At 40.5% G+C, this 13,271-nt stretch overlaps 1 long non-coding RNA gene across 1 annotated transcript in view; it reads left to right on the top strand.

Moving 5' to 3' along the window:
- Positions 1 to 13,271, top strand: part of LOC107128958 (uncharacterized) — a 300,530-nt gene that overhangs the window by 184,368 nt on the left and 102,891 nt on the right. Inside the window, exons 4-5 of the long non-coding RNA XR_001488837.3 lie at positions 8,908 to 9,723; positions 12,782 to 12,901. This is a non-coding gene — a long non-coding RNA (uncharacterized lncRNA). The remainder of the gene's footprint in view (positions 1 to 8,907; positions 9,724 to 12,781; positions 12,902 to 13,271) is intronic.

A 13,271-nucleotide genomic window follows, 5' to 3' on the forward strand; every position in this document is an offset into this window, starting at 1 on the left:
AAGAAATTTCTAAGCAGCATAGCATTCAAAATGTGACTTGGGTGCTGTTAAAAGCATTCAGTTTTATAAGGGAAGCAGAGCATATGAGTTTGGAAAATTTGCAGCCTGTCAATGTGACAGAAAAGAAAATCCAATTTTCTGAGGAGAAATTCAAGGGCTGCAGAAATGTGCATAAGTAACAAGGAGCTAAATGCTAATCCCCAAGACAATGGGGGAAATATCTCCAGGGCACATCAGAGGTCTTCCTGGCAGCCCCTCCTATCACAGACCCAGAAGCCTAGGAAGAGAACATGGTTTCATGGGCCAGGCCCAGTACTCCTCTGCTCTGTGCAATCCAGGGACTTGGTGCTTAGTGTCCCAGCAACTCCAGCCATGGCTGAAAGGGGACAAGGTACAGCTTGATCCATGGCTTCACAGGGTGCAAGCCCAAAGCCTTGGCAGCTTCCACATGGTGTTGAGCCTACAGGTACACAGAAGTCAAGAATTGAGGTTTGGGAGCCTCTGCCTAGATTTCAGAGGATGTATGGAAAGCCTGGATGCCCAGGCAGAAGTTTGCTGCAGGGGTGAAGCTGTTGTGGAGAACCTCTGTGGAAGGGAGATGTTGGGTTGGAGCCCCCACAGAGTCTCTACTGGGGCACCATGTAGTGGAACTGCAAGAAGAGGGCCACTGTCCTCCAGAACCCAGAATGGTAGATCCACCGACAGCTTGCACCTTTTGTCTGGAAAAGCCGCTGGCACTCAACACCAGCCTATGAAAGCAGCCAGGAGGGAGACTGTACCCTGCAAAGCTACAGGGGCAGAGCTTACCAAGACTATGGGAACCCACCTCTTGCATCAGTGTGACCTGGATGCAAGACATGGATTCAAAGGAAATCATTTTGAAGCTTTAAGATTTGAGTTCCCTGCTGGATTTTGGACTTGCATGAGTCCCGTAGCCCCTTAGTTTTGGCCAATTTCTCCCATTTGGAACAGCGGTATTTACCCAATGCCTGTACCCCTATTGTATCTAGGATGTAACTCACTTGCTTTTGATTTTACAGGCTCATGGGCAGAAGGGACTTGCCTTATCTCAGATCAGATGTTGGACTGTGGACTTTTTAGTTAATGCTGAAATGAGTTAAAGCTTTGGGGGACTGTTGGGAAAACATGATTGGTTTTGAAATGTGAAGACATGAGATTTTGGAGGGGCCAAGGGAGGAATGATATGGTTTAGCTCTGTCCCCACCCATATCTCATCTTGAATTATAGCTTCCACAATTCCCACATGTCTTGGGAGGAACCCAGTGGGAGGTGATTGAATTATGGGGGTGGGTCTTTCCTGAACTGTTCTTGTGATAGTGAGTCTCATGAGACCTGTTGTTTTTAAGAACTGGAGTTTCCCTGCACAAACTCTCTCTTTGCCTGCTGCCATCCATGTGAGACGTGACTTGCTCCTCCTTGCCTTCTGCCATGATTGTGAGACCTCCCCAGCCACGTAGAACTGTAAGTCCATTAAACATCTTCCTTTCGTAAATTACCCGGTCTCAGTTATGTCTTTATCAGCAGTGTGAAAATGGACTAATACACCTCCCTAATTTTACATGTGAGTGAATCCCGTTTATATTTTTACCATCTAGCCTTCGGGTCTCTAGAAATCAGTTTTTCCTTTGTAATTCAGCTTACAGTCTTCTGTTGAAGTTACCTTTCTGAAACTTGATTGCAAGCAATATAATGAAGTTGTTAGGAGTGTGGGTTCTGGCATAGAAAGACTCGAGTTGGAGTCTTGGCTCTGTAGAGCAAAAGACAATGAGTGGGAATGATGATCTACATCCAGGGTTGGCAAATCTGGCTTGCTGCCTGCTGTGTAATAAACTCTGTTGGAATGTAACCACACCCATTTATTTGTGTATTATACATGATTGCTTCCTCCTACAACTGCAGAATTAAGTACAGTCATCTATCACTTAATGGGGGATACCTTCTGAGAAATGCATTGTTAGGCAATTTCATTAATTATTTGAACATCATAGAGTGTACTTATGTAAACTTAGATGGGATAGCCTACTACATACCTAGACTAGATGGTATCACTTATTGCTCCTAGGCTACAAACCTGTACAACATGTTACTGCCCTGAATACTTTAGGCAATTGTAACACAATGGGAAGTATTTGTGTATCTCAACATAGAAAAAGTACAGTAGAAATATGGTATAAAGGATAACAAATGGTATATTTGCATAAGGCACTTACCATGAATGGAACTTGCAGGACTGGAAATTGTCACTAAGGAATAGAAATTTTCCAAGTGATATGAATTTTTCAGCTCCATTATAATATCTGAGACCACTTTTGTGGTCTGTCATTGGCCTAAATGTCATTATGTGGTGCGTGGCTATAGTTGTAACAGGGATGATAGGACCCACAAAGCCTAAATTATTTGCTATCTGGTCCTTACAAAGGAAGTTTGCAAATCTCTGATCTTTATCACAGAAGTGCCAGAATAATTAAATATAATAATACATGAAAAGAAAATACCAATGTACCTGACATTGTAAATGCTTAGTAATTGTGAGTGATTGTCATTATCATGTTTATAATCTCTACTCACTGACCTCTGTGTTGTCAATTCACCCAATTAATCAGTGATCTTCATTCCTATTATTCAACATAAAGACTCATGCTCATGGTGTAGTGCAAATATGGAGTTGGCATTTCATTTTTACCTATTTTGTCTTCTACCACAACCCCAGTTGTCTTATAGATAGTTCTTCCTTAATGTCCATTCCTCAAATATCATAGGCCCTGTGATGGTTAATACTGAGTGTCAACTTGATTGGATTGAAGGATACAAAATATTAATCCTGGGTGTGTCTGTGTGGGTGTTGCCAAAAGAGATTAACATTTGAGTCAGTGGGCTGGGGAAGGCAGATCCATCCTTAATCTGGTGGGCACAACCTAATCAACTTCCAGTGAATATAAAGCAAGCAGAAAAGCGTGAGAGGAGAGACTGGCCTAGCCTCCCAGCTTACATCTTTCTCCTGTGCTGGATGCTTCCTGCCCTAAACTTCAGACTCCAGGTTCTTCAGTTTTGGAACTCAGACTGGCTCTCGTTGCTCCTCAGCTTACAGGCAGCCTACCGTGGGACCTTGTGATTGTGTAAGTTAATACTTAATAAACTCCCCTTTATATGTATCATATTAGCTCTGTCTCTCTAGAGAAGCTTGACTAATACAGATTTTGGTACCAGAAGTGGGTGTTTTGCATGCCTGGCTCCACGCCAGTGAGCCAGGCTTCTTACACATTTAAAGTTTGAGGATAGGTTGAGATTGATTTGGCCCTAAGACCTCTAATCATTTGCTTTACTGAGTAAAATTGCATGGGGTGAGGGCTATTATGATGGGAAATGCCAAATGGAAGCCATTGGAGCTGCCTTTACCTAGAAAAATAGTAAATCAAAAACAATATCACACCCCTGGAGGGACTGCGGACATTAGTGCCATCATCAAGGACTTGAAAGACTTAGGGGTGGAGATTTCCACCACATTTCCATTCAACTCTCCCATTTGGTCTGTGCAGAGGACAGATGGATCTTGGAGAATGGCAGTGGATTACCATAAGCTTAACCAAGTGGTGACTCCAATTGCAGCTGCTGTACCAGATGTGATTTTTATTGCTTGAGCAAATTAACACACCTCCTGATACCTGGTATGCAGCCATTGACTTGGCAAATGCCTTTTTCTCCATTTCTCTCCATAAGGCCCACCAGAAGCAATTTGTCTTCAGCTGGAAAGGCCAGCAATATACCTTTACTGTCCTACCTCAGGGCTATATCAACTCTCCAGCTTTGTGTCACAATCTTATTCAGAAGGACCTTGATCATTTTTCGCCTCCACAAGATATCACACTGGTCCATTACATTGAGGACATTATACTGACTGGATCCAGTGAGCAGTCTTGGAAACACACTGGACTTATTGGTAAGACATTTGCATGCCAGAGGATGGAGAATAAATCTGACTAAAATTCAGAGAACTTCTACTTCAGTGAAATTTCTGGGGCTCCAGTAGTATGGGGCCTGTCAAGATATTCCTTCTAAGGTGAAGGATAAGTTGCCACCTTTGGCCCCTCCTACAACCAAGAAAGGCACAATGCCTAGTGGGCCTATTTGGATTTTGGGGGCAACACATTCCTCGTTTGGGTTTGTTACTCTGGCCCATTTACCAAGTGACCTGAACGGCTGCCAGTTTTGAGTGGGGTCCAGAATAGGAGAGGCTCTGCAACAGGTCCAGGCTGCTGTGTAAGCTGCTCTGCCACTTAGGCCATATGACCCAGTAGATCCAGTGGTGCTTGAGGTGTCAGTGGCAGACAGGATGCTGTTTGGAGCCTTTGGCAGGCCCAATAGGTGAATCACAGTGGAGGCCTCTAGGATTTTGGAGCTATCTTCTTCAGATAACTACCATCCTTTCGAGAGACAGCTCTTGGCCTGTTATGGCGCTTTGGTGGAAATTGAACATTTGACCATGGGTCATCAAGTCATGTGACTTGAACTGCCTGTCATGAACTGGGTGCTTTCTGACCCATCTAACCATAAAGTGTCATGGCACAGCAGCAGCATTGCATCATGAAATGGAAGTGGTGTGTGTGTGATCGGGCTCAAGCAGGTCCTGAAGGCACAAGTAAGTTATGTGAGGAAGTGGCTCAAATGCCCATGATCTCCACTCCTGCCACCCTGTCTTCTCAACCCCAGCCTGCAGTGATGATGGCCTCGTGGAGAGCTCCCTGTGATCAGTTGACAGAGGAAGAGAAGACTAGGGCCTGGCTTACAGATTGTTCTGCATGATATGCAGGCATCACCAGAAACTGGACAGCTGCAGCACTCCAGCCCCTTTCTAGGACATCCCTGAAAAACAGCAGTAGAGGGAAATCTTCCCAGTGGGCAGAACTTTGAGAAGTGCACCTTGTTGTGCACTTTGCATGGAAGGAGAAATGGCCAGATGTGTGATTATATGCTGATACATGGGCTGTAGCCAATGGTTTGGTTTGATGGTCAGGGACCTGGAAGAAGCATGATTGGAAAACTGGTGACAAATCTGGGGAAAACATATGTGGATGGACCTCTCTGAGTGGTCAAAAACTGAAGATATTTGTATCACATGTGAGTGCTCAGCAATGGGTGACCTTAGCAGAGGAGGAGTTTAATAATCAAGTGGATAGAATGACCCGTTCTGTGGACACCACTCAGCCTCTTTCACCAGCCACCCTTGTCATCGCTCAGTGGGCCTATGAACAAAGTGGCCATGTTGGCAGGGATGAAGGTTACGCATGGGCTCAGCAACATGGACTTCCACTCACCAAGGCTGACCTGGCTACAGCCACTGCTGAGTGCCCAGTTTGCCAGCAGCAGAGACCAACACTGAGCCCTTGATATGGCACCATTCCTCAGGGTGATCAGACAGCGGTCTGGTAGCAGATTCACTAAATTGAACCTCTTCCATCATGGAAAGGGCAGAAGTTTGTCCTCACTGGAATAGACACTTACTCTGATATGGGTTTGCCTATACTGCACATAATGCTTCTGCCAAGACTACCATCCGTGGACTCACAGAATGCCTTATTCACCAGCATGGTATTCCACACAGCATTGCCTCTGACCAAGGCACTCACTTTATGGCTAAAGAAGTGCAGCAGTGGGCTCATGCTCATGGAATTCACTGGTCTTACCATGTTCCCCAACATCCTCAAGCAACTGGATTAATAGAACGGTGGAATGGCCTTTTGAAGTCACAATTACAATGCCAACTAGGTGACAACACTTTGCAAGGATGGGGCAGAGTTCTCCAGAAGGCCATGTATGCTCTGAATCAGTGTCCCACATATGGTACTGTTTCTCTCATAGCCAGGATTCACAAGTCCAGGACTCAAGGGGCGGAAGTAGAAGTGGCACCAGTCACCATCACCCCTAGTGATGCACTAGCAAAATTTTTCTTCCTGTTCCCAAGACATTACATTCTGCCGGCCTAGAGGTCTTAGTTCCAGAGGGAGGAATGCTGCCACCAGGAGACACAGTAGAAATTCCATTAAACTGGAAGTTAAGGTTGCCACCTGGACACTTTGGGCTCCTCCTGCCTTTAAGTCAACAGGCTAAGAAGGGAGTTACAGTGTTGGCTGAGGTGATTGACCTGGACTATCAAGATGAAATCAGTTTACTCCACAACGGCGGTAAGGAAGCATAGGCGTGGAATACAGGAGCTACAATAGGGCATCTCTTAGTATTCCCATGCCATGTGATTAAGGTCAACGGGAAACTCCAACAGTCCAATCCAGGCAGGACTACAAATGGCCCAGATCCCTCAGGAATGAAGGTTTGGGTCACTCCACCAGGAAAAAAACAAAACAAAACAAAACAAAAAACAAAAAACCCCACGACCTACTGAGATGCTTGCTGAAGGCAAAGGAAATACAGAATGGGAAGCAGAAGAAGTCACCAATACCAGCTATGACCACGTGACCAGCTGCAGAAACAAGGACTGTAATTGTCATGAGTATTTCCTCCTTCTTTTGTGAAAAACATGTTTGTGCATGTATACACTTCTACTAAGAAAAATCTTCATTTTATTTCCTTTTCCTTTATCATGTGACATAAGATGTACTGACTTCATATCAGCGTTTAAGTATTGTTAACTTTATGTAATAGTATTTGCGTTGGGGATTGTTGCATTTCCCGTTGTTCTAAGGATAGTTGTATTATGCTAGGCATAATTATGTCCTTATTATTGTCTTTATTTGAAGATTATTTATGATCTCAGGAGATGTGTATGGGTTCAAATTGACACAGGGTGGACTTGTGATGGTTAATACTGAGTGTCAACTTGATTGGATTGAAGGATACAAAGTACTAATCCTGGGTGTGTCTGTGCGGGTGTTGCCAAAAGAGATTAACATTTGAGTCAGTGGGCTGGGGAAGGTAGATCCACCCTTAATCTGGTGGGCACAATCTAATCAGCTTCCAGTGAATATAAAGCAGGCAAAAAAACGTGAAGAGGAGAGACTGGCCTAGACTCCCAGCCTACATCTTTCTCCTGTGCTGGATGCTTCCTGCCCTCGAGCACTGGACCCCAAGTTCTTCTGTTTCAGGACTCAGACTGGCCCTCCTTGCTCCTCAGCTTGCAGACAGCCTATTGTGGGACGTTGTGATTGTGTAAGCTAATACTTAGTAAACTCCCCTTTTCATATATATCTATATATGGATATATATCTTACATATATTATATATGTTTATATATATACACATATAAATATGTATATGTGTATATACATATAAATATATATATCTATCCATCTTAGTTCTGTCCCTCTAGAGAACTCTGACTAATACAGGCCCCAAATTCTTTTTTAAAAACTTTTTCAATTTTGTAACTGATATATAATAGACGTGCATTCTTTTACCTTCTCTTTGAAATGGGCTTTTCCTCCTCAATTGCAAATTTCTGTGAAATTCAGTACTATTGATGCAGTCTTGAAGTGAAGCTTAAAGATGTAGAGAACTTTGTGACTTACAAAACATTAGAAGTATGGACTTTTTAAGCCAAAAGAGAATCATAAAGTTGAGCTGTCTTGTTTCTTATAAGTCAGGAAATTTCTTTCCTTCATTCAGTGCATCAGTTTTTAGTGAAATTGTATTTATTCTTCTTTTTAAGTGTTTATTTGTCACATCCATTTATTCTCATTTCTACTGAACCCTTTCATGCAAACATTCATTTCTTTATCCACTGACTCCATCATTCATTCATTCCACTGATGTTTATCAAGCATCATTAAATGGTATGTATTGAGCAAGACACTGAGGATATGGCAGTAAATAAGATTCAGCACCTGCCCTGCAAAGTTATGATGAATATTTATGGAAATCTATGTTCATTAGTAATAACAAAAACTAAATTCTGACGTCAGTAGTCAAGCTTATTGCTTATTCACTTTTTCTCCTCTCTGGCTCTAGAATTAAGCTTTTTGGGGTTGCAGATGCTTTGCATTAGGATATATTCATCTGTCTCTATTTATATGTGGTCTGTGGGGAAACATCTCTTCTACTTGTACCATGATCTTCTCATAGTTCATCTCAGAAATTGGCACTGGTGGTTTGGTTTTAATCTGATGATTTTCAAAAAGCACCTTGCAAATTTCCTGGCATTCTATACAGTTTCTTTGACTAACACTGCAGGATAGAAAAGGAATGGGAGCAAGAAGGTAGGCTCCTTCCTTCAACTAGAACAATGTCATATTTATCATGATACATTAATCACTTACAAGACCTTCAAGGACAGAGTTCTGAGGTTTTGAAAAAAGTTTAAAAAAATTAATATCCTATTTATAATAAATATTCACTTAATTTTGAATTTCTTCAGATAATTATAGTTCAATATGAAAAATAATAATAAAGATCTTTTATGAACATTTACCATGTGATTTTTAATTCTTCCAACAACAGGAGGTACCGTAATTTTGCCTGTCTGTTCAGGCGAATAAGTTTGGGGTCAGAGAGCTTTGAAGTGACTTTTCCTATATCCCCTGGTTTATAGGGCAGAGCTAAGAAACAAAGCCTGACGTGTTTGACTCAGTGCTTTGCCTTTAACCACTCTACTCTTCTGCTTTATGTACTTTGTAGACTGCTCTCCCCCTTTCACCACCCTGCATTATTTCACTCTCTTTTGATTTTTTTTCCAAGTCACATGTGCAGAAGTCCTTTGCTTTTTGTTTGCCTTTGTCTGTGTGTTTGGTTTCTGTTTTCTTAACAAAACACATTTGCATGCCTCTGATTCCTTCTCCCACCAATCTGTCCCCCACACTTATCAAATTAATCTACCCCAATACCATTCTCTTCATTTCTTTGTCTTATTTAGAATCTTCTAATTATCCCTATTTCCTACAGTGACATTTCCCAAAGCATGTTCTTCAAGATGTTAATATTCTATTTAAATGAAAGAAAAAGGAAGAAAGAAAAAGAAAGGAAGAAAAGAAGAAGGAAGAAAAAGAAGGGAGGGAGAAGAAAGGAAAGAAAAAGAAAAGATAAACTCGTAAGTTTGGAAAGCACTTTCATGACAGAAAGATTTATCAGACTATTATGTTAATATCCATGTGACACTAAGAAAGAAATCATCTGTTGGAGATAAATATAGAATAGTTTCAAAATCTGCTTTCTCTACATCAGAGTGTCTGGGTTTAAGTGACCTTTCCCAATGTTCTATGTTCTTTGTCAAATGACTTCGTCTCTCTGATTTTAGTTCCCTGATCTGCAAAACTAGATAATGATTATGACCTCTGAAATGGCCTGCAACTATCCTCTCACACTGTGTTCACACAGTGTCTCTTCCCCCATGAGAAAGGACTGACTCGTGTAGCCCACAGGATGTTGCAGAGTTGTATTCAAAGCTGAGTCATGAAAGACACTGTATCTCCTCCTTGCTCTGTCTTGGATAACTTGCTCTGGAGGAAGCCAACTGCCATGTCATGAGGACCCTCTAAGAGCCCATTAGAATGCCCATGTAGAGAAAAAACCTTCAACCAATAATAACCAGCACCAACATGGCAGCCATGTGAGCAAGCCAAGTGGGAAGTGCATCCTAAGGACATAATCAAGCCCTCAGAGGACTTCAGCTAAGGCTGATGACTTGACTGCAACTAAATGAGAGACATTGAGTCTGAACTCCCAGGCAAGATGCTACCAAACTCTTGACCCATAGAAAAGGTGAGAGAATAAATGTTCATGGTTGTTTTAAGTAATTTGTTACACAACAATAAATAATAAATACAATGATGATGATGTTGGTGATGATAGTATCTACCTACCAAAAACGACAAATGATAATGCAAATAGTAAACTTAGCCATGGTTCAGAGCAAGAGTAAGCATTAAACCAAAGTTCTACATTAATAATAGAGGTAAAAGTCATATGAAGCATATCTTAAATACATGATTTCCTCTTCTTATGGAGCAGTAAGGAAATTGTGCTTTCTGAAATATACTTTGAAGAATCTTCTCTAGAGTCTAAATATTCTAGGGGTTTATATGAGGCATCCTTATCTGGGTCTCATCCATTTCCCCAAATTGTTCTCTAACTCTGCCAAAATAGACCTTGTATTTTGCACATTCTACCTGTAAACTTATTACCCCATTCAGCATCATAAGGCTTGCTCTTCATGTTCCCTTCCTTCCTATAAGACATGTTTTAAATCCCACCCTCGTGAAATTCCACACACAGATGATTTCTGTAGGGCCAAGACTATGTGTGAGGTTCTCAAAGGTGGAATAAAGTATTAATTATTCAAATAATCTTGGTTTGAATAATTAGATGGTGTTACACAGTGGCAGGAAGTAAAGAAGTGCAGGAATATACCTCATATAGCCAAACAAAAACAACAAACTTTTAAACTAAAAACAGTGCAAAACCAGCCACCGCAAACCTTAGATAGTAAATACTGCAAATAATGAAAAATTACCAGTGTAAATAAGTCATGTGTAGATACGAAGAAGGAGTTAAGTAAGTACAATAAAAGAAAAAATATGGACTGTGTGGTAGTAGGAAAAAAATCCAAGACACTAAGTGTTAAGCCTCCTGCTGGTTTCTTCTTTTTGGTGATCTGAAATCTACTTGGTAATTTAGTTGCTTTTCCTCAGAGGAGAAAGAAAGAAGAGAAGAATTTGAATATTAAATACCATTCAATTACACTGAAAAATTGTTTTGAGAAAATGCTTTTTGGAAAAAAGGTTGTATTTTTTTTTTTTTTTTTTCCTGAATCAACCAGATATCTTTTCTCTTATGGCTGAAGTTTCGTGAAAAACACATCCAGAATCAATGAACTGAAAAGTTATTAAATTTGTTATTTCACATACTTGAGTAATGAAGAAGCCTAAAATGTTACGTAATTAGAGGTAGATAACAATGTAAACATTTATTTCCAATGTAATAATTTGGTATCAAAGAGATAGCCGACTCTTTCACTAGTATCCAAGTTAAAGTTGTAGCCAGTCTGTAGTGTAGGAAAAAGGTAAGAGAAAATCATGGAAAGAGGGAGCTGACTGTTGAAAATAGTTTTCTCATAAGGGCAATGGTGGTAACCATGAGAAAACTTTCAAATGGCATTAATTTGGGACTATTTGCTGAAAATGGTGGAGTCACAATTTGGAAGGGCCAGAACCCACCTCCCACACAAACACCTTATACTGAAGTGAGTGAACAAATAACAATTGAGATTTTAAGGTTGCTTCTTATAGCAGCTAACATTTCTTAACCTGACAGAAACTGAGGCACTGAAAGGTGACTGCATGCCCATGGCTCTTTAGTGAAGAAAAGGATCTGGAGACTTCACCCTTTTCTTCCCCTTATTTTTGAAATCCAATTTGTAAAGGTCTCTGTTTGCAAGTAATCACTTGTTCCTTCTCATAGCTTACCTCAGGTGAACATAAAAACTTCATCAAATGACCAAGAAATTAAACCAAGTCATTATATCATAAAATTAAAGTGGCAACTATTCAAAAACATTTAGAGCAGCTTCATAATACAGCACATCTATTTACCTAAATGAAGTCACATTGCTTTAACTTTCTACTTTTACCGAGTAATTGGTGAGGTCAACCTGACATGATACAAAGGGTTTCACAGTCTCACCAGTAAGAATTAATGTACTTCAGACAATCCTGTCTCTCCTTCCCCACACAATTTGCTCTGCTTGAAATTTAATTTTATGGGAATTTCTTACTTTAACAATCTCACAATGTAGGGCATAGTGTCTATAAACACAGTCCTAAATAGAAACCCTAATAAATCACCGTGTTTTGGACAAGAGCCATGTCTACAGTATAAATTGGAATGGAAGATAAATGATTCTGCAGAGGGACATTCACCTAAATAGGTTTATCCTCAGTAAAAATGACAATTCCCTACCTGGGTTGTAGGAATATAATGGAATCTCCAGGGAAGTTGGAAAGTCAAGATGTCAGTAAAGTGAAATTAAGCACTTTCTATTCAATAGCCATGCCTGGGTTAATTCTGACCAAGTGTCAAGGATACCAACAGCAAAATGTCTAAGCAATGGAGACGTTTCTAGCCACATTTTCTTCAGGTGAGGCTAAGATGAGGATAGAAACAGAAATTTGTATCTGGGGAGGGAAAAGTCAAGAGCAAAAGACAAGCAAAAGACAAGAGCAAGGCCATGCTGTCCCATTTAGGAGAGACAAGGGAAGGCGTAGACTTAGCCCAAAAGAGTAACTATGTCAGAGGAGAGAAGAGATGTCTAGAACAGAAGATGGAGAACATGGGATGTAAAATTTTTTAAACCGGGATTTAAAGTCTAATTCTGCTATGATAGTATAACTCTTGGGAAGCCACCTTTTCTCTCTAAGCCTATTTCTTTATTTGTATTATGGTAATATAGAATTGCATCTGATGGGAGTTTATCTTAGGCAAATTCAAATACAAGCACTCTGTAAGAGGAAAAGAAATAATTTAATTAGTGCAAGAGTTCTGCTAGCCATAAATGGCAATAGCATGTGTGCCAAAGGTCTGGACTATTGTTCCTGCATCACATGTGCTTCTCACAGTGTATGCTAGACTGTAAGCCTGCTGAGACCAAGAATATAGTCCCTGTGTTTAACAACAGTATATACAACACCTATGATAATGCCTGATATGTAACAGAGGTCATAAATATTTATGAAAAGAGGTAAGGAAGAAGAACGCTAAGGAAAAAAATGAAGAAATAGCATGCATCTTGCTATACTGAACATGTCTCTATTTTCTTGAACAGCATGAGCCCAAAGAGAAGCCATCCACTTTACCAGGCATGAGTGGAAGAAGCAGCAACAAATTCTAATACTTGCAGGAAAACTGAGTGTGTTGGAGTTTTTGAGAGAAAAAATTCTCACGGGTAATTTTGGCTATATACAAGTTTCTCTTTATGTACTTTAGAACCCCACTGCCAAGTAAGATGCAATTCTACTGTAATAATAATTGTAACAATATCTGCATAACCTAACTCACCAGGCTCATATAAAAACCCAATAAGATTAAAATCTAGAATGGCACGCTGCATAATCGTGTTGTAACATGCAAATGCCAGGTGTAAATGATTTGTATAATTATCTGACCCCACCTACTAGCATACTGTCTTCTACTGACTTCTGTTAAAAAACACAATGACAGTGTATAGTTTCTTTAGTTACCTGACAAAAGGAATGTCTGTGGTTGAACTACTGGAGATGGTGATACCCAAAGGTTAGGAAAATTAGCCAAGGGAG

This window comes from Macaca fascicularis, chromosome 2, assembly GCF_037993035.2.
Source record: "Macaca fascicularis isolate 582-1 chromosome 2, T2T-MFA8v1.1".
In the NCBI taxonomy this organism is placed as follows: Eukaryota; Metazoa; Chordata; class Mammalia; order Primates; family Cercopithecidae; genus Macaca; species Macaca fascicularis.